This window comes from Triticum aestivum, chromosome 2D (assembly GCF_018294505.1).
Source record: "Triticum aestivum cultivar Chinese Spring chromosome 2D, IWGSC CS RefSeq v2.1, whole genome shotgun sequence".
NCBI classification, from domain to species: Eukaryota; Viridiplantae; Streptophyta; class Magnoliopsida; order Poales; family Poaceae; genus Triticum; species Triticum aestivum.
In genome coordinates, this window is record NC_057799.1 from 642528926 (window position 1) to 642551758 (window position 22833).

The following is a 22833-nucleotide window of genomic DNA, read 5'->3' on the forward strand; positions in this document are numbered from 1 at the left end:
TCTTTCTTACGGTCTTCTCTGTGCCATCGCATCGCATTGGCATGCTCTTTGTTTTGGAACAAACATTTCAACCGTGGTATTATAGGAGCATACCACATCACCTTGGCAGGAATCTTCTTCCTGGGGCGCTCGCCCTCGACATCACCAGGGTCATCGCGGCTGATCTTATAGCGCAATGCACCGCATACCGGGCACGCATTCAAATCCTCGTACTCACCGCGGTAGAGGGTGCAGTCATTAGGGCATGCATGTATCTTCTGCACCTCTAACCCTAGAGGGCAGACAGCCTTCTTTGCTTCGTACGTACTCTCGGACAATTCGTTGTCCTTTGGAAGCATCTTCTTTAACATTACCAGCAACTTTCCAAATCTCTTGTCAGATACACCATTCTCTGCCTTCCATTGCAGCAATTCCAGTGTGGTGCCCAGCTTTTTCTTGTCAGCTTCGCAATTCGGGTACAACAATTTATTGTGATCCTCTAACATGCGCTGCAACTTCTTCTTCTCCTTTTCACTTGCGCAGTTTCTCTTTGCATCGGCAATGGCCCGACCTAGATCATCAGCGGGCTCATCTGATGCCTCTTCTTCAGCTTCTTCCCACATTGCCGGCTCAGCTTCTTCCCCCATTGTTGTACCATCGTATTCAGGGAACCCATGGCCAGGATAGCTGTCGTCGTCCTCTTCTTCTTCATTGTCTTCCATCATAACCCCTCTTTCTCCGTGCTTGGTCCAAACATTATAGTGGGGCATGAAACCGGACTCAAACAGGTGGATGTGAATGGTTTTTAACTTAGAGTAATTCCGATCATTCTTACAGCCAGCACATGGACAAAGGCATAAAACCATCCGCCCGCTTGTTTGCCTCAGCCGCAAGCAGAAAAGTATGCACGCCATTAATGAACTGGGAAGAGCATCGGTCATCGTACATCCATTGCCGGGTCATCTTCATTACACAACACCGAAAAGACCAAATTAATACAAGTTCATACATAAAGTTCATACAACACTTAAATGCAACATACAAATAACTCTCTAGCTAAAGCATTTAAATGCAACAACAAATGCGATCAAGATCGCAACTAAGGTAACAATTGATCCAATGGCATAATGATACCAAGCCTCACTATCATTGGCATATTTTCTAATCTTTCTAATCTTCAAGCGCATTTTCTCCATCTTGATCTTGTGACATCTACGACATCGGCAACATGCAACTCCAATTCCATCTTCTCCCCCTCAATTCTTTTCAATTTTTCTTTCAAATACTCGTTTTCTCTTTCAACTAAATTTAACCTCTCGACAATAGGGTCGGTTGGAATTTCCGGTTCACATACCTCCTAGATAAAAAATATCTATGTCAACTTGATGGGCATAATTTTTCATAAACACGAAATGCAACAAATAGTAATAAAAGAGAATATACCACATCCGAATCATAACCCGGACGAGGGCCGACGGGGACGGATATCAAAATCATGGCACTATGTATAACAAACAACGTACGGGTAAGATAATTATACGAGTAACTATATATCTAAATCACACAAACATGATTTTTTTATATAAAAATATAAGAACAAGAGGCTCACCACAAGGTGGTTCCCGCGACGGGACGGTGCGGGCAATCGATGGTGGTTAGGACGGGGACGGGAAGGCACTAAGTAAACCACACCTACATATGCAAACTAAGAGTTATTTTGACCTCAAATTGCATATAAATCAAATACTACCACATATAATTCCTCTCCCAAAATAAAACCCACAAATCACTATACTTATAGAGCATTGCAAGAGCTAATCTAGCAATGAGAGATGAAAGGACAAAGTTTCTAACCTTTGTGCTCACTTGGATGGATGGGGTGCCTTCAAATCTTCACAAATTTTGGCAAAAATGAAGTGTGAGCTCGAGAGGAAGAGGAAGAAAACAGAGGAGAGGGGAAAGGGGAAGAACAAAGCGCTCGGGATCGATGGAGGGGTTTATATAACCAACCGGTACTAAAGGTGCTGGTGGGGCCACAGCCTGTCACAAGCCTGCCACCACCTCATTACTACCGGTTCGTGGCACGAACTGGTACTAAACCTTCGCCCCAAACCGGTACTAATGTTCGCCGCCCGCCTAGCCGTTGGAACCGGCACTAATGGCCACATTAGTGCCGGTTCAGCTACAAACCGGGACTAATGTGCTTCACATGAGGCCCTTTTTCTACTAGTGATACCGACAAAAACAAACAATCAAACAATTAAAAATAATCACACAAATCTTCGTGTAAAATCAATGACATGGGACTTAGTAGTGAAACACTTAGCACATCTGGATGTGCATTAGCAAAACCGTCTTCCTAAATATGTCATGAGAGAATTTTGTTGCTAAGAATCCTCTCTTAATTAAGAGAAGAAAAGTTTTTCTTTCTTTCCATCTAATTTCTTCCTCATTCACCTCAGCATATATCCTATATGGCACTCCTAAGATAGCACCATTGTACATGCCCTAAAAGCATATGAAATAATTGATAAGATAGTCTTATCTTAATCTTACTTCATAGTTTAAATGGCAATATAAATACGTGTACATTGGTTATCTCTTAGTTTTATCTGCGATAATTAGATATGCCTAAATATCTACCGCGATAAGATGATCATCTCCTAACTAAGAGAAGACAAGCTTTTTTCTTACGGTTTCTCTCCCCTCCTCATTAGCATGTATCATATGTAAAACTAAGATAACACCATTGTACATTCCCTAAACCGAGCGAGATATAATCGGTGATAATGTATGTCTGTACTCACTATCTAATTTGTTTGGTGGCTGGAAAAACCAGAAGTGGTTTAACTTTTGAACCGAACAACATAGATCGGAGAACCGAAGACACATGTTGAATGAATTTTCTATCTAGATTGTACAAGACTCCTGACAAAATTATTCGACTTTTTTGAGAACCAACCAACTATTAGTTGGGTGAATAGTAGGGTTGTATCCCAACTCATCTGAGATCAAACTGTCATAGGTTTGACCCTAATACGGTGAAAACATAAAAAAAATTAAGACTAATAAAATCTTTTTCTATATTTTTATGATTTTATTGACTGGTTCACTATTTGCGGTTAAAACCCAACATATCTTTTCCATTCGATAGAAAATTTCACGAAAAATAGGGAAACCACGCACATGAGCGATCCATGGAGATAGGAGAACTTCTATTCGAGTGAGAGGTTTTGGAGAGGAGTCCGGGTTGGCCACCCACTTATGCGGCTAGTGGTGCCACTGAAATCGGCCCCCTTCCATTGCAAGCTTTGTCTTTGACTTTAGACACCATTCTTCTACAAATTGAGGGGTTTTGGTGGCAATATAGAGCACAGATAAATAGACAGAAAAGAGATCCAATCTACTGAACACCATTAGTAGATATAAATTAGTCTTCTTCCTTTTCCAAAAAGATGTGTATTCTTGTTCCATGAGTTGTTTGTAGTCTCCTAGCGAGACACATATTTGTAGTAGTAACTATGTAACAACTTTTCTCTTTTGAATTGTATGGGTGGCCTAGCATGATTGTAGTCCTTGTTCTTGTAACATCATATGAGTCGATGACATAATTATCATCAATATTCCATCTGTGTCAAAATATAAGGTATACTAGTTTTTTGAAAAGTCAAACTTTTGTAACCTTGACCAAGTTTACAGCCAAAAATACAAACATCTACAATACTAAATGAATAAATAACGAAAAGACTTTTATGATGAATCTAGTAATACTGATTTAATTTTACAGATATTGATATATTCGTTGTAAATTTTCTCAACACTTAAGAAGTTTGACTTTTAGAAAACAAATATACCTTATATTTTGGAACAGAACTTGGGTTGGAGAAGTGCATATCTTAGATACTACTCTTGTTGACTTATTTTCTCACTTTTACTATCTAGACTAAGAGATCCCCGAGAGTCTAAATGCTCATGTGATTCCCACGAATTGTAACTGACAATCAAACTATCAAAGAATTTATACGGAAAAAATTAAAGCACATATATTGCTTATTGAAGGCCCAACACCGCTAACACCCGAATTTAAAGTCACGACATGAGACAGATTATCTGAAAAAGAAGCAAGCCGTGGGGAATGTCCTGTCCTTTTGTTTCTCTTTTTTGTGTCTCCTTTTCTTTTTGTTTCTTTTAATTTTTTTGGAAATACATCATTTTTTAAAATAAATAAATAAATTTTGAACAAATTTTTTTTTCCTTCTTGTTAGTTCATCTTTTTTCCAAACATATGAACATTTTGGAAAGGTATTTTCAAACATATTGATATTTTTTCAATATACATAAATTTAATTCAATAATATTTTTAAAGCATGAATTGTTTTGTGAAACCATGGAGATTTTTTAAAAATTTGGACAGTTTTAAATATAAAGTTTTATCATTATTATAAAACATAATGTTCTGGTTAACTAATAGATGTGTTTTACCCGCAAAAAAAAGCTACTTCAATTGATGGCTCAAATTTTCAATTGAAAAAAAACATAATGTTCTGTTTTTGGGAAAATTTGCAAAAGTCTTTGGCCGTCCTGCAATCATTTGAGAGTCCAAACTGTATTATGTAATTTCTGGAGGCAGCTAGTGATGCTTTTTGTAAAAACAAATCGTAATTTAAATCACTCGAAAGGGGCTTGGTTGCAAGGCCACATGAGGCTGACGTCCTGTTTGCATGTTTTACCGGGAAAATGATACTGTATAACAGAAAAGAATTCGGGAGCCGAATGTGGCCGAATACGTCCCATGGAGGAGGAGGACCCAGCCACACGTGTGCAAATTTTCCACGAGAAACCCACAGGCCCACAAACGCGAAGCCCACTCGGTCCTAGTTGGATTCATCCCTCCTACGGTCCTACCCCGGCGCCCGCTCGCCGAGTCCCGCGAACCCGGCTCAGCTCAGCTCAGCTCATCTCATTCTCAAAAAAAAAAAAAATCTACTGCGCCTACAATCAGTTACAAGCTCTCATTGGTCGCGTTTCCGTGCACTAATGCCCGCATGTGTCGGATCTCGGATTCCGACAAAATCCTTAAGGTTCGAACACTGGGGTGCGCGCAAAGCTTTCCTCCCTATCGATCCACGCCCTAGCTCGCTAAGATCTTGCGGACAAACTCGACGAACTCGCAACACAAGGGACACAAGGTTTATACTGATTCGGGCCACCGTTGTGATGTAATACCCTAATTCAGTGTGGTGGTGATGGATTGCCTCTTGGGCTATGGATGAACAGTACAAGGGGAAGAACAGCCTCCTGAGGTTGAGGTGTTCTTGTGCTTGGTGAACCGGTGAAGGATTCGATCCCTTCCAGCTCAGATCGGGTCAGGTGCCCCCTACGGTGGTGGTTAGTTCTACTTATATAGGCCCTGGTCCTCTCCCCAAATATTGAGCGGGAAGGGAGCCAACAACGGCCAATTTGAAAGGGGACATCTAGTACAACTTATCCTGACAAAAGCGGTCTTCGTCTGCGAAAGGCTCTGTTGGTGACGCCGTCTTGGGCTCCACGGTGACCTCCGTCCTGCCGTCCTGCTGGTCTTGGTCTCGTTGCACTGATATGGAAACATTTGCTGGATGCCTCGGTACTCCGCGCCTGCGCTTGCCTCCTTAGCACCAAAGAGGAAACAAGGACGCTGCGCGCGCTGGCGCCCGCCTGATCTTGATCGTCATGGCTCACGTCACGAGGGCCTCGCGAGGTTTGCCCTGCCTTGATTTCTCCGCTCCTCGTGAGCCTGCCTGGTGAGGCCGCTCCTGAGGAGGTCTTGCGTCGTCCGCCTCGCGAGGCTTGGCCCCTCGCGAGGGTCTTGAATGCCTTGTTGATGAAGATGGGCCGTGCAGGCCTGCAGCACAGCCACGCCATGGGCCGCAGGCAGGCAAGTCCGGGGACCCCCGTTCCCAGAACGCCGACAGTAGCCCCCGGGCCCAAGGCGCTCGGGCTTGGCTTCGAGGTGAAGCCAAAGGTCAAGTACGGAGCGCCGCGGGGCCCCAAAAGCCTGCGGCCTTGGTCGACGCGTGGCGGTTGATTGGACGTGGGTGTCTCCGCTTCCCCACGCTGCCTCAGCAACTGCTCGACTTGACAAAAGGCTGGCTCTGACGGCGCTTGCCTCCACTGTTCCCTTTCGCCTTGCCTCAGATCCCCTTTCTCGCTCCTCGCTGCCGATACCTCCAGATCTGCTCCAATCTTGCTCCGCATCTGCGATCAATGGCGCCGCGCAAGGTCAAGTCCTCCTCGTCGCCGGCTTGGTACGAGCCAGCCCTTGAAGCCCCCACGTCACGGAGAAGAGCCTAGCCGCCACGCGCTTGCTGACGGCGGGCGATAGCAACGAGGGGGGAAGACGGAGCTCCGGCTTGCCTCCGACGTGCCAGAGCCTGAGGGAAGCACCTTCTTCCCCTTCTTCACGAGCAGCATCACCGCCGGGTTGGTTCCCCCCTTCTCAGGTTTCTTTTATGAGGTCCTCGACCACTTCGGGCTGCAGGCGCTGCATCTCCATCCCAACTCTGTCCTTCTCTTGTCCATCTTTGCCTACTATTGCGAGGCGTACTTGGGCGTGATGCCGTCCGTGGCACTGTTGCGCCACTTCTTCTTCCTTCGTGTCTCCGACGGCCATATCTTCGGGTGCGCAAACTTCATCGCATCCGGCAAGGCCAACTCGATCTCGAACACCGGAAAGAGGGTCGACAACATCAGGGCCAAATGGGTCATGATGAGTGCCAAGCGTGCCCATCCGCGTTTGGAGCTGCCGACAGAGGCACCCCAGTTTGACAAGGGGTGGGCTCGCGTAGAGCTCGCCGACGAGCGGGCGTTGTCGGTTTTGGAGCAGATGAAGACCGATTTGAAACCGGGCAATGCGAAGGCGGCCAAGGTGACGGGGGCCATGCTCCTGAGGGAATTCTTGATGCTGTGTGTTGCTCCTCTTCAGGCGCACACGCGCCCTTTGTGGAAGCTTGGAGATGAAGAAGACAAGACCCGCCTGAGGCCGGGGGTCCTGCCTGACGACGAGCTGACCGCAGTTCTGCGCCTCCTGGTTGGGGATAACCAAGAGTACCCACCAAGCGCCTTCGTTCCCCTATTCCATCGCAAAGATTGGGAGGAAATCGTGGCTTCCAGGCCGACCTTTGACGCGCGCGGGCTGGTGCCGCCTGCGCTCTCCGGAGCCCCCGCGGTGCCGAAGCCGGTGGAGCTATCTTCTGACGAGTCTCGCGGGAGGGAGGAAGAGGAGGTGGACTCGGAGGTGACCCCCGAGGAGATGGGGGAGACTTCCCCTTGAGCAAGGCCGACATCCTCCGCGGCCTGCCAGACGACGCCGAGATCGACGCCTGCCAGGAGGAGGGGGAGCCGCCCATCATCCCGACGAGGAGTAGATCGTCGCTGGTACCTCGAGCTGTTGCCTCCGCCTTGACGCCGACCGGAGCTGCCTCCGGCCCTTCTGCTGCGCCGTCTTCCGCTCCCGGAGCCCGTGCGCCCACACCTCAGGCTTCGAGGCTTTCAGGCTTCAAGCTTCCGAAGCGGAGAGTGGAATACGCCGCGGTGGATCAGTAAGTGCTCGATCTCGGTCTTGTTCTTGCACATGTTGCTGCTTCCTGACGTTCACCCTTGGTTGATCAGGCCGACACCTTCGGCGAAGAGAAGGAAGGAGGATACAGCGGCCACGCCCCCCTCTGTGGAGAAAGGAGACGGCAACACTCGCACTTCCCCATCCCGGTCGCCCTCGCGAGGCCAAGGGGATCATCGTCGGGAGGAGTCAGCCCCTGTGGCCCCGCTGGCTCCGGAAGTGCCGGCGTTTGGCTCGGCTGATGAGGTCCCAAAGGCTCGGAAGCCCTTGATCTCCCAGGCTCTGGTGACAACGTCGATGTTGGGGGACGTAGCAGAAATTCAAAATTTTCTACGCATCACCAAGATCAATCTATGGAGTAATCTAGCAACGAGGGGAAGGGGAGTGCATCTACATACCATTGTAGATCGCGATGCGGAAGCGTTGCAAGAACGCGGATGAAGGATTCGTACTCGTAGCGATTCAGATCGCGGTTGATTCCGATCTAAGCGCCGAACCACGGCGCCTCCACGTTCAACACACGTGCAGCCCGGTGACGTCTCCCACGCCTTGATCCAACAAGGAGAGAGGGAGAGGTTGGGGAAGACTCCATCCAGCAGCAGCACGACGGCGTGGTGGTGATGGAGGAGCGTGGCAATCCCGCAGGGCTTCGCCAAGCACCGCGGGAGAGGAGGAGGAGGGAGAGGGGTAGTGCTGCGCCGAAAGAGAGACGTTCTCCCGTCTTGGGCAGCCCCAAACCTCAACTATATATAGGGGGGAGGGGCTGCGCCCCCTCTAGGGTTTCCACCCCCAAGGGCTGGCGGCCAGCCCTAGATCCCATCTAGGGGGGCGGCCAAGGGGAGGAGGGGGGCGCCACTAGGGTGGGCCTTAAGGCCCATCTGGACCTAGGGTTTGCCCCCTCCCACTCTCCCATGCGCCTTGGGCCTTGGTGGGGGGGCGCACCAGCCCACCTGGGGCTGGTCCCCTCCCACACTTGGCCCACGCAGCCTTCTGGGGCTGGTGGCCCCACTTGGTGGACCCCCGGGACCCTCCCGGTGGTCCCGGTACATTACCGATATCACCCGAAACTTTTCCGGTGACCAAAACAGGACTTCCCATATATAAATCTTTACCTCCGGACCATTCCGGAACTCCTCGTGACGTCCGGGATCTCATCCGGGACTCCGAACAACATTCGGTAACCACGTACATACTTTCCCTATAACCCTAGCGTCATCGAACCTTAAGTGTGTAGACCCTACGGGTTCGGGAACCATGCAGACATGACCGAGACGTTCTCCGGTCAATAACCAACAGCGGGATCTGGATACCCATGTTGGCTCCCACATGTTCCACGATGATCTCATCGGATGAACCACGATGTCGGGGATTCAATCAATCCCGTATACAATTCCCTTTGTCTATCGGTATGTTACTTGCCCGAGATTCGATCGTCGGTATCCCGATACCTTGTTCAATCTCGTTACCGGCAAGTCTCTTTACTCGTTCCGTAACTCACATCATCCCGTGATCAACTCCTTGGTCACATTGTGCACATTATGATGATGTCCTACCGAGTGGGCCCAGAGATACCTCTCCGTTTACACGGAGTGACAAATCCCAGTCTCGATTCGTGCCAACCCAACAGACACTTTCGGAGATACCTGTAGTGCACCTTTATAGCCACCCAGTTACGTTGTGACGTTTGGTACACCCAAAGCATTCCTACGGTATCCGGGAGTTGCACAATCTCATGGTCTAAGGAAATGATACTTGACATTAGAAAAGCTCTGAGCAAACGAACTACACGATCTTGTGCTAGGCTTAGGATTGGGTCTTGTCCATCACATCATTCTCCTAATGATGTGATCCCGTTATCAACGACATCCAATGTCCATGGTCAGGAAACCGTAACCATCTATTGATCAACGAGCTAGTCAACTAGAGGCTTACTAGGGACATGGTGTTGTCTATGTATCCACACATGTATCTGAGTTTCCTATCAATACAATTCTAGCATGGATAATAAACGATTATCATGAACAAGGAAATATAATAATAACCAATTTATTATTGCCTCTAGGGCATATTTCCAACAGTCTCCCACTTGCACTAGAGTCAATAATCTAGTCCACATCACCATGTGATTAACACTCATAGGTCACATCACCATGTGACCAACATCCAAAGAGTTTACTAGAGTCAACAATCTAGTTCACATCACTATGTGATTAACACTCAATGAGTTCTGGTTTGATCATGTTATGCTTGTGAGAGAGGTTATTAGTCAACGGGTCTGAACCTTTCAGATCCGTGTGTGCTTTACGAATATCTATGTCATCTTGTGGATGCTACCACGCGCTATTTGGAGCCATTTCAAATAATTGCTCTACTATACGAATCCGGTTTACTACTCAGAGTCATCCGGATTAGTGTCAAAGTTCGCATCGACGTAACCCTTTACGACGAACTCCTTTTCACCTCCATAATCGAGAAAATTCCTTAGTCCACTAGATACTAAGGATAAGTTCGACCGCTGTCATGTGATCCATTCCCGGATCACTATTGTACCCCTTGACCAACTCATGGCAAGGCACACTTCATGTGCGGTACACAGCATAGCATACTGTAGAGCCTACGTCTAAAGCATAGGGGACGACCTTCGTCCTTTCTCTCTCTTCTGCTGTGGTCAGGTCTTGAGTCTTACTCAATACTCACACCTTGTAACACAGCCAAGAACTCCTTCTTTGCTGATCTATTTTGAACTCTTTCAAAATCATGTCAAGGTGTGCGTTCTTTGAAAGTATCATCAGGCGTCTTGATCTATCTCTATAGATCTTGATGCCCAATATGTAAGCAGCTTTATCCAGGTCTTCCTTTGAAAAACTCCTTTCAAACAACCCTTTATGCTTTCCAGAAATTTTACATCATTTCGGATCAACAATATGTCATTCACATATACTTATCAGAAATGTTGTAGCGCTCCCACTCACTTTATTGTAAATACAAGTTTCTAACAAACTTTGTATAAACCCAAAAACTTTGATCACTCCATCAAAGCGTATATTCTGACTCCGAGATGCTTGCTCTAGTCCATGGAAGGATCGCTGGAGCTAGCATACCTTTTAGCATCCTTAGGATCGACAAAACCTTTCTGATTGTATCACATACAACCTTTCCTTACGAAAACTGGTAAGGAAACTTGTTTTGACATCCATCTGCCAGATTTCATAAATGCAGCTAATGCTAACATGATTCCGACGGACTTAAGCATCGCTACGGATGAGAAAATCTCATCGTAGTCAACTCCTTGAACTTGTGAAATACTCTTTGCCACAAGTCGAGCTTCATAGACGGTAACATTACCGTCCACGTCCGTCTTCTTCTTAAAGATCCATTTATCTCGGATTTCATGGCTTCTAACCATTTGTCGGAATATGGGCCCACCATCGCTTCTCCATAGCTCGTAGGTTCATTGTTGTCCAACAACATGACTTTCAAGACAGGATCACGTACCACTCTGAAGTAGCACGCATCCTCGTCGTCCTACGAGGTTTGGTAGTGACTTGATCCGAAGTTTCATGATCACTATCATAAGCTTCCACTTCAATTGGTGTAGGTGCCACAGGAACAACTTCCTGTGCCCTGCTACACACTAGTTGAAGTGACGGTTCAATAACCTTATCAAGTCTCCACCATCCTCCCACTCAATTCTTTCGAGAGAAACTTTTCCTCGAGAAAGGACTCGTTTCTAGAAGCAATTACTTTTGCTTCCAGATCTGAAATAGGAGGTATACCCAACTGTTTTGGGTATTCTATGAAGATGCATTTATCCGCTTTGGGTTCGAGCTTATCAGCCTGAAACTTTTTCACATAAGCATCGCAGCCCCAAACTTTTAAGAAACGACAACTTAGGTTTCTCTAAACGGTGTCGTCTCAACGGAATTGCGTGGTGCCCCTTTTAAAGTGAATGCGGTTGTCTCTAATGCCTAACCCATAAACGATAGTGGTAATTCGATAAGAGACATCATGGTATGCACCATATCCAATAGGGTGCAGTTATGATGTTCGGACACACCATCACACTATGGTGTTCCAGGCGGTATTAATTGTGAAACACTTTCCACAATGTCTTAATTGTGTGCCAAACTCGTAACTCAGATACTCATCTCTATGATCATATCACAGACATTTTATCCTCTTGTCACGACGATCTTCAACTTCACTCTGAAATTACTTGAACCTTTCAATAATTCAGACTTGTGTTTCATCAAGTAAATACACTCAGCATCTACTCAAATCATCTGTGAAGTAAGAACATAACGATATCCACTGCATGCCTCAGCACTCATTGGACTGCATACATCAAAATGTATTACTTCCAATAAGTTGCTCTCTTGTTCCATCTTACTGAAAACGAGGCCTTTCAGTCATCTTGCCCATGTGGTATGATTTGCATGTCTCAAGTGATTCAAAATCAAGTGAGTCCAAACGATCCATCTGCATGGAGTTTCTTCATGCATATATACCAATAGACATGGTTCGCATGTCTCAATCTTTTCAAAAACGAGTGAGTCCAAAGATCCATCTACATGGAGCTTCTTCATGCGTTCTATACCAATATGACTCAAATGGCAGTGCCACAAGTATGTGGTACTATCATTACTATTTTATATCTTTTGGCACGAACATGTGTATCACTACGATCGAGATTCATTTTAGGTGCAAGACCATTGAAGGTATTATTCAAATAAACAGAGTAACCATTATTCTCCTTAAATGAATAACCGTATTGCGATAAACATAATCCAATCATTGCTCAACGCAAACACCAAATCTCGATGGTAGAGGGAGCATGCGATGCTTGATCACATCAACCTTGGAAACACTTCCAACACATATCGTCATCTCACCTTTAGCTAGTCTCCGTTTATTCCGCAGCTTTTATTTCGAGTTACTAACACTTAGCAACCGAACCGGTATCTAATACCCTGGTGCTGCTAGGAGTACTAGTAAAGTACACATTCATATAATGTATATCCAATATACTTCTGTCGACCTTGCCTGCCTTCTCATCTACCAAGTATCTAGGGTAGTACTGCTTCAGTGACCGTTCCCCTCATTACAGAAGCACTTAGTCTCGGGTTTGGGTTCAACCTTGGGATTCTTCACTAGAGCAGCAAATGATTTGCTGTTTCATGAAGTATCCCTTTTGCCCTTGCCCTTCTAGAAACTAGTGGTTTTACTAACCATCAACAATTGATGCTCCTTCTTGATTTCTACTTTCGCGGTGTCAAACATCGCGAGTTGCTCAAGGATCATCATATCTATCCCTGATATGTTATAGTTCATCACGAAGCTCTAATAGCTTGGTGGCAGTGACTATGGAGAACCATCACTATCTCATCTGGAAGATTAACTCCCACTCGATTCAAGTGATTGTAGTACTCAGACAATCTGAGCACATGCTCAACGATTGAGCTTTTCTCCCTTAGTTTGCAGGCTTAAGAAACTTGTCAGAGGTCTCATACCTCTTGACGTGGGCACTAGTCTGAAATCCCAATTTCAGTCTTCGGAACATCTCATATGTTCTGCGACGTTTCAAAACCGTCTTTGGTGCCACAATTCTAAACCGTTAGCATTTACGCACTGAACTATCACGTAGTCATCAAAACGTGTATGTCAGATGTTCGCAACATCTACAGACGACGCTGAGGTTCAGCACACCGAGCGGTGCATTAAGGACATAAGCCTTCTGTGCAGCAATGAGGACAATCCTCAGTTTACGGACCCAGTCCGCATAATTGCTACTACCAACTTTCAACTAAATTTTCTCTAGGAACATATCTTAACAGTAGAACTAAAGCGTATGACATAATTTGCAAAGACCTTTTGACTATGTTCATGATAATGAAGTTCATCTGATTAATGAACTCCCACTCAGATAGACATCCCTCTAGTCATCTAAGTGATACATGATCCGAGTCAAACTAGGCCGTGTCCGATCATCACGTGAGACGGACTAGTCATCATCGGTGAACATCTCCATGTTGATCGTATCTACTATACGACTCATGTTCGACCTTTCGGTCTCTTGTGTTCCGAGGCCATGTCTGTACATGCTAGGCTCGTCAAGTCAACCTAAGTGTTTCGCATGTGTTCCGAGGCCATGTCTGTACATGCTAGGCTCGTCAACACCCGTTGTATTCGAACGTTAGAATCTATCACACCCGATCATCACGTGGTGCTTCGAAACAACGAACCTTCGCAACGGTGCACAGTTAGGGGGAACACTTCTCTTGAAATTTTAGTGAGGGATCATCTTACTTACTACCGTCGTTCTAAGCAAATAAGATGCATAACATGATAAACATCACATGCAATCAAATAGTGACATGATATGGCCAATATCATTTTGCTCCTTTGATCTCCATCTTCGGGGCACCATGATCATCTTTGTCACCGGCATGACACCATGATCTCCATCATCATGATCTCCATCATTGTGTCTTCATGAAGTTGTCACGCCAACGATTACTTCTACTTCTATGGCTAACGCGCTTAGCAATAAAGTAAAGTAATTTACATGGCGTTATTCAATGACACGCAGGTCATACAAAAAATAAAGACAACTCCTATGGCTCCTGCCGGTTGTCATACTCATCGACATGCAAGTCGTGATTCCTATTACAAGAATATGATCAATCTCATACATCACATATATCATTCATCACATCTTCTGGCCATATCACATCACATAGCACATGCTGCAAAAACAAGTTAGACGTCCTCTAATTGTTGTTGCAAGTTTTTACGTGGCTTGTATAGGTTTCTAGCAAGAACGTTTCTTACCTACGTAAAACCACAACGTGATATGCCAATTTCTATTTACCCTTCATAAGGACCCTTTTCATCGAATCCGTTCCGACTAAAGTGGGAGAGACAGACACCCGCTAGCCACCTTATGCAACTAGTGCATGTCAGTCGGTGGAACCTGTCTCACGTAAGCGTACGTGTAAGGTCGGTCCGGGCCGCTTCATCCCACAATGCCGCCGAAACAAGATAAGACTAGTAGCGGCAAGAAGAATTGGCAACATCTACGCCCACAACTACTTTGTGTTCTACTCGTGCATAGAAACTACGCATAGACCTAGCTCATGATGCCACTGTTGGGGAACGTAGCAGAAATTCAAAATTTTCTACGCATCACCAAGATCAATCTATGGAGTAATCTAGCAACGAGGGGAAGGGGAGTGCATCTACATACCATTGTAGATCGCGATGCGGAAGCGTTGCAAGAACGCGGATGAAGGAGTCGTACTCGTAGCGATTCAGATCGCGGTTGATTCCGATCTAAGCACCGAAGAACGGTGCCTCCGCGTTCAACACACGTGCAGCCCGGTGACGTCTCCCACGCCTTGATCCAGCAAGGAGAGAGGGAGAGGTTGGGGAAGACTCCATCCAGCAGCAGCACGACGGCGTGGTGGTGATGGAGGAGCGTGGCAATCCCGCAGGGCTTCGCCAAGCACCGCGGGAGAGGAGGAGGAGGGAGAGGGGTAGGGCTGCGCCGAAAGAGAGACGTTCTCCCGTCTTGGGCAGCCCCAAACCTCAACTATATATAGGGGGGAGGGGCTGCGCCCCCTCTAGGGTTTCCACCCCCAAGGGCTGGCGGCCAGCCCTAGATCCCATCTAGGGGGGCGGCCAAGGGGAGGAGAGGGGGGGGCGCCACTAGGGTGGGCCTTAAGGCCCATCTGGACCTAGGGTTTGCCCCCTCCCACTCTCCCATGCGCCTTGGGCCTTGGTGGGGGGCGCACCAGCCCACCTGGGGCTGGTCCTCTCCCACACTTGGCCCACGCAGCCTTCTGGGGCTGGTGGCCCCACTTGGTGGACCCCCGGGACCCTCCCGGTGGTCCCGGTACATTACCGAAATCACCCGAAACTTTTCCGGTGACCAAAACAGGACTTCCCATATATAAATCTTTACCTCCGGACCATTCCGGAACTCCTCGTGACGTCCGGGATCTCATCCGGGACTCCGAACAACATTCGGTAACCACGTACATACTTTCCCTATAACCCTAGCGTCATCGAACCTTAAGTGTGTAGACCCTACGGGTTCGGGAACCATGCAGACATGACCGAGACGTTCTCCGGTCAATAACCAACAGCGGGATCTGGATACCCATGTTGGCTCCCACATGTTCCACGATGATCTCATCGGATGAACCACGATGTCGGGGATTCAATCAATCCCGTATTCAATTCCCTTTGTCTATCGGTATGTTACTTGCCCGAGATTCGATCGTCGGTATCCCGATACCTTGTTCAATCTCGTTACCGGCAAGTCTCTTTACTCGTTCCGTAACTCACATCATCCCGTGATCAACTCCTTGGTCACATTGTGCACATTATGATGATGTCCTACCGAGTGGGCCCAGAGATACCTCTCCGTTTACACGGAGTGACAAATCCCAGTCTCGATTCGTGCCAACCCAACAGACACTTTCGGAGATACCTGTAGTGCACCTTTATAGCCACCCAGTTACGTTGTGACGTTTGGTACACCCAAAGCATTCCTACGGTATCCGGGAGTTGCACAATCTCATGGTCTAAGGAAATGATACTTGACATTAGAAAAGCTCTGAGCAAACGAACTACACGATCTTGTGCTAGGCTTAGGATTGGGTCTTGTCCATCACATCATTCTCCTAATGATGTGATCCCGTTATCAACGACATCCAATGTCCATGGTCAGGAAACCGTAACCATCTATTGATCAACGAGCTAGTCTCCTAGAGGCTTACTAGGGACATGGTGTTGTCTATGTATCCACACATGTATCTGAGTTTCCTATCAATACAATTCCAGCATGGATAATAAACGATTATCATGAACAAGGAAATATAATAATAACCTATTTATTATTGCCTCTTGGGCATATTTCCAACAGTCAATTCCTCCTTCTGCCTCGCCACTGCTCCTAGGCTCTTCTGCTTCCTCCACCGCCCTGGAGCGTGTTCTTTCAGAGATGGCTCAGCTGCGGGAAGATCTTCTGGGCGCGGACCTGCACCTGGTAGCCGGGCGCCTGGAACTGGCCTCCGGCTGGCTTCACTCTGACTCGGCGGTTCGAGCGACGCTGAGCCAGGCCGCGGCCGCCTCCGAGAAGGAGAAGCAGGCTGCCGCCAAGGCTGTGGCCGATCGCGACGCGGCGCTGAAGGACGCCGAGACCGCCCGCGACCGCTGCCGAGTGCTGGAGGGCGAACTGAAGAACCTGCGCGACCAGCACGCTGAAGAAACTCGCAGCCGCCAAGTGAAGGAAGAGGAGATGAGGGCTCGGGAGAACGCCATGAAGGATCGCGATGCTGAGCTGGAGGAGCTGGCGAGGGCGCAGACCGCAGAACGCAGCCGGCTGAAGGAGCTGGAGCGGGAGGTGAAGGCGAGGGAGGTCGATCTTGACGCCAAGGCGAAGTCCCTGGCTGAGGACCGTGTGGCCTTCGCTGATCTCGAGGAGAGGTCTCGCATGACGCTAAAGACGCTCTACGAGAACGGCTTGGAGAGGCCGCTGGCCACCGACGAGGACGGCCCTGCCTAGCTGCTTCCCTTCTTGGTGAAGGCGCTCGATGAAGTTGTCGAGGGCATCGGTCCCATGGCAGAGGCGGAGGCTCGTGTTCTTTCTTCAGCTGCGTTGACTCGTGTCTTCAGCCATCTGCACCTTCGCGACCCCAGCGCCCGTCTTGACGAGCTGCTCGAGCCTGTGGCTGATGAACACTGCACAGCTGCCGCCGCAGCCGTGCAAGGTCAGGTGGAGGCTCTGCTGAAGAAGTTTCGTGGCTTTGCTTCCGCACCCTTGACCGGGGCGACACCACCAAGGGAGGAGTGCCGGCCACGGGCATCGATGGTGCTCAGGGGTGACCTGTGGCTCCTTTCCTGTTTATTCCTGCAATCATGCATCAAGCCTCGTGGAGGCGTTAAACTTGCGTTTGATATTGTGAGAACAATATGTCTTGTAATATTTGCTTCGAGATTTTGCGATTTTCTTCCTATCTGCTTTGTATTCTGCGTCGGCAGAGCCCGGCCCCGCGCATACCTCAACCGCCGTTGGGCCGACCGGAGACCAGGACGGACTAAGGTGTGAGGAGCTACGTGCCCAGTTAGGCTCCTGAGTCGCGATGCTCAGGAGTCCCCCTTGACGCGCAAACAGCTTATAGGGAGAGTACGCGAGGATAGATTAATGTTCTACATCGGCAGGGCCCGGCACCGTGCATACCTCAACCGCCGTTGGGCCGACCGGAGACCAGGACGGACCAAGGAGTGAGGGGCTACGTGACCAGTTAGGCTCCTGAGTCGCGATGCTCAGGAGTCCCCCTTGACGTGCAAACAATCTCCATACCTGCCCTCGCCGAGGCCTCTGGAGGGGCGTGCGACGACCAGGTCTAGGAGACCTGGTTGGGTGGCCTGCGCTTGGGCGTGACCCGCGCGCAGCCCCCAGGTCCGGGAGACCAGGTTGGGTGGCGTACGCTTGGGCGTGACCTGAGCGCAGCCCCCGTGCCGAGCCCCCTCGCGCGGCTTTCCCGAGGGGAGGCGTTGCGGTGAGGCCGGGCGCTGAGCTCTGGGGCTCCCTGAGGTTGGTACGACCGTGAAGGTGCCCTCAGTTGTTTATCACCAGCGCGGAGCGTAGTGCTTCCGCTTGTGCACGGGCGTAGCCGCTCCTCGGCAGTGTCGACGGCCAGCATGGAGCATGGTGCTTCCACTTGTGCGTGGGAGGGGGGCTCCCTCTGAGGAGAGCCCCGGGGCGTGTACAGCCCCGCCCTGACACGTGGCTTGCACGGCAGGGCTAGACGAGGTGTATATGGGCACTCGTGAGCCAGCGCGGGACTCACGAGGCCCTACCTCAAGGCAGGTTGCGCCTGGTCTTGGGTCTTCGATAGCTGTATGTTCCTGCGAGACGGTTATGTACAAGTGCTCTACGTCCTCAGGTCCCGGCCCTCGAGCGAGCTCAGCCGCCGCTGGTATGCCAGGTCGCGATGCCGTGGTCAAGGCCAGGGGGTGAGGGCTGGAGAGCCAGTAAGAGCTCCTGAGTCACGATGCTCAGGAGCCCCCCTTTTAACGCGTAAGCGAATTGCATGAGGAAGGGGTGGACCCGTGGCAGGTGGCAACCGAGCAGGTGATAATCTCAGGTAGATTACGCATGAAAGGCAGATCAGCTTGGGTAAATGCAGAAAGATACATGCCATTGGGTCAGGCCCGAGCGGCTTGGGGATGATGCAGCCCGAGGGGCGCCCCCAGCAAGGTAAGCTAAAGACATAAGCGAAAGGGATACATGCCACAGGGACGGACCCACGCGGCCTGGGAATGATGCAGCCCGAGGGGCGCTCCCAGCTGAATAAACTTGGAAAATGTCACCTGGCTCTGTTGATGAAGGGATGTCGGGGCAGCTGAAGGTACACGGCGAAGGGATTGCTCCTCACGAGCCACCGGGGTCCTGAGCCTCGGGAGGCTCTGGGGGCCCAGGCGGTTCCTTGAGGACCGTCTCCATCTCCGCCAGGACGGCGCGGTGCCTGGCCTCCTGAGTCGCCAGGGTGCGCCGCAGGTTGCGCTGGTAGACGAACAACACGGTCGGCAAGCCAAAAGGCATGCAAACGTAGCTGTGTGGTGGACCCTCGCAACGGCCCACGCGCGAAGGCCAGAAGAGCTCCTGAGATGCGGCCCTGTTGAGCCCTGGGACGTCGATGCAGACACGCAGCCCCGCATCCTCGACTGGATGGGGAGCTGCGCCTCGTGAGCGGCGGTCTCCGTGCATGGCCCTTGCGTCTTGCAGTTCCTGAGTGGTCTTGGTGATGAACTCCTGAGCGGTGGGCGCTCCTTGCCCTGTGTTCTTCTGAGGAAAACGTGCCGTGAAGCACGCCTCCAAGTGGTGCCCAAGCGCCTCCCTCGTGATGTTGGCAAGGTCCGAGGCCCTCCAGAAAAGAGCCCCCGAGCCCTGCCCGAGGAGGGCGCTGGGCGCGCCTTCCTATGCGATGGAGGGAGGCGCCCTGGAGCGGGCGCTGATCCTGACGAGGTTCCAGCCGCGACATCACCCTCCTGAGGTTCGGCACGGCGCAGCTGCTTCTTCTTCTTGGGAATGGCCTCGGGAGGACCCTCGCCCTTGCTGTCGGGGTCGTCGATTGCTGCAGCTTGAAAGGCACGCTCAAGGGAGCATACCGCGTCTCTTTCTTCACACGGGACCGTGATGATTCCGCCGCTCCCCGGCATCTTGAGGACATTGTAGCCGTGGTGCGTCACTGCCATGAACTTGGCCAGGGCTGGATACCCAAGGATGGCGTTGTATGGAAGACGGATGTGCGCGACGTCAAAGTCGATGAGCTCGGTGCGGTAGTTCTTGCGTTCTCCGAAGGTGACAGGGAGACGGATCTGCCCTATCGGTGTGGTGGAGCCATCGGTCACTCCTGAGAAAGGCTTGGTAGGCTGAAGCTGTTCATACGACACTTGGAGGTTGTCGAACATGTCGATGGACAGGACGTTGAGCCCTGCGCCGCCGTCAATGAGGGTCTTGGTAACTTGCACGTTGCTGATGACTGGTGAACAAAGCATCGGGAGAGCGCGTGCGGTGGCCGCGCACTTGAGCTGATCTGCCGAGTTGAAGGTGATGGTGCATTGGGACCACCTGAGAGGGCGCGTGGCCTCGAGCTTGGGGAGGACTACATTCACTTCACGAGCAAACTGCTTGAAGATACGCTGCGAGGCTGGGGCCTGGGCTCCGCCCAAGATGCAGGCGATAGCGCGCGACTCCTGGAAGCCCCCAGCCCCCTCGTCCTGATGGTGGTCGTCATTCCTTCTCGGTGGTGGCGGCAGCGGGGGAAGATCGGCGTTGCCCTGCGGACGATCCTCACGAGGCTGGTCCCTCCAGGCGCCCTCGCGAGGATGATCCTGCCAGCGGTCCTCACGAGGCCGGTCGCGCCACTCCTGGCGCGGGCCACGGTCGTCCCAGCGCCCGCCACCACGTCCTCCTCCTCGGCCGTAGCCCCGGTCGCTACACTCGGGGCGTCGACCAAAGCGTCCTTCACGAATGGCTCTGAGCTCCTGACAGTCGCTGGTGTTGTGGGTACAGGTTGTGGAGGGCGCAGAACGGTCGGCTGCTCTTGGATGCCTCGGGCTGATCTCTGCCTCGCTTGGTGTCCGGCTCCGCTGCGAGTACGGCTGCTTCCTTGCGCTTCATGTCCTTGGCCTTGGCTTTCTTCTCCTCCGGGCCTGCAGCCGGCAGCTCGAGGGGGAGAGGCGCCCTTCCTCAGCTCTTGCGCACTTGGTCGCCAGGCTGACCAGCTCCTGGGATGTGCATAGCTCCTCGTGGATTGCGAGCTCCTCCTTCATCTTGACGTCGCGGACGCCGTCGGAGAACGCGGAGATGATGGCCTCGTCCGTCACCTTGGGGATCTTGAGACGGACGTTGTTGAAGCGTGGATGTACTTCTGGAGGGTCTATCCTGGCTGTTGCTTGACGCGGCGCAGGTCACCCGCGGCTGGCGGGCGGTCGCGAGTGCCCTGGAAGTTGGCGACGAAGCGGTCGCGCATCTCGCCCCAGGAGGAGATCGAGCCTAGAGGAAGGTTCGGGAGCCACGAACGGGCGCCGTCCTTGAGTGCCATAGGGAACCAGTTCGCCATGACTTTTTCATCGCCGTTGGCCGCCTCGATACTCAGCTCGTAGAGCTGCAAGAACTCCGCGGGGTCGGGGGTGTCGTCGTAGCGAGGAGGCAGATCTGGCTTGAACTTGCCCGGCCAGGCGACGCTACGCAGCTTGGGGTGAAGGCGCGGCAGCCGGCCGTGGTCGCCGGGGCCCGTCTTGGAGGTGGAGCTTGGTCTTGGTGCCCACATGCCGCCACAGCAAGTGGCGCGGGGGCCTGCCACGGCGGACGATCCTGGCGCGATGGTGCGAGGAGTGGTGAAGCGTTCTCTTGCGGTCAAGGAACTTCTTGACAGCTTCTTTCTTCACATGCGGGCGCCGGACGCGGTGGGTCGCGCCGTGGAGCCGCACGCCTTGGCGCCAAGGCGCCGTCTTGGGGCAGAGGTGGTGGAGGTGCTCCGTGAGCTACGTCGCCTGTAGCTGGCGGAGGATGAGGCGGAGAGAGGGACGGCGCGGGGAAGCCCCTGCGGTGCGGACGAGCTCGGCGATGCGGTCGAGCCAGTCCTCGTAGAGGTCGTCGACCGGGCGGTAGCGCCGGAGCTCGTGCGCCATGAGGAACGCGGCCCATGCGTCCATGGGAGCGCGACGAGCGTGGGACGACGAACCAGCAGGAGTCAGCAATGGAGTGACGGTGCGGCCGTCCCGCCGCACCGAGGGGTGCAGCGAGGACGCTTGCTGCTCGTTCCCCGCCGGGCCGATGGCGGCGTTGGCGGCAGGAGACGGAGAACGACGAGGTGGCCCACCGACGGGAGCCGTCTGAGCGACGCGGGTGGCTAGGGCAGCCCGGCGCTCAGCACGAGCGCGGCGAGCGTCCGCCATGGAGACGACGGAGCAACTGGACGCGAAACGACGAAAAAGAGGCTCTGGCGCACCCCTACCTGGCGCGTCAAATGTCGGATCTTGGGTTCCGGCAAAACCCTCAAGGTTCGAACACTGGGATGCGCGCGAAGCTTTCCTCCTACCGATCCACGCCCTAGCTCGCTAAGATCTCGCGGACAAACTCGACGAACTCGCAACACAAGGGACACAAGGTTTATACTGGTTCGGACCACCGTCGTGGTGTAATACCCTAATCCAGTGTGGTAGTGGTGGATTGCCTCTTGGGCTATGGATGAACAGTACAAGGGGAAGAACAACCTCCTGAGGTTGAGGTGTTTTTGTGCTTGGTGAACCGGCGAAGGATTCGATCCCTTCCAGCTCAGATCAGGTCAGGTGCCCCCTACGGTGGTGGCTAGTTCTACTTATATAGGTCCTGGTCCTCTCCCCAAATATTGAGCGGGAAGGGAGCCAACAACGGCCAATTTGAAAGGGAACAGCTAGTACAGCTTATCCTGACAAAAGCGATCTTCGTCTGCGAAAGGCTCTGTTGGTGACGCCGTCTTGGGCTCCACGGTGACCTCCGTCCTGCTGGTCTTGGTCTCGTTGCACTGATATGAAAACCTTTGCTGGATGCCTCGGTACTCCGCGCCTGCGCTTACCTCCTTAGCACCAAAGAGGAAATAAGGACGCTGCGCGCGCTGGCGCCCGCCTGATCTTGATCGTCATGGCTCACGTCACGAGGGCCTCGCGAGGTTTGCCCTGCCTTGATTTCTCCGCTCCTCGTG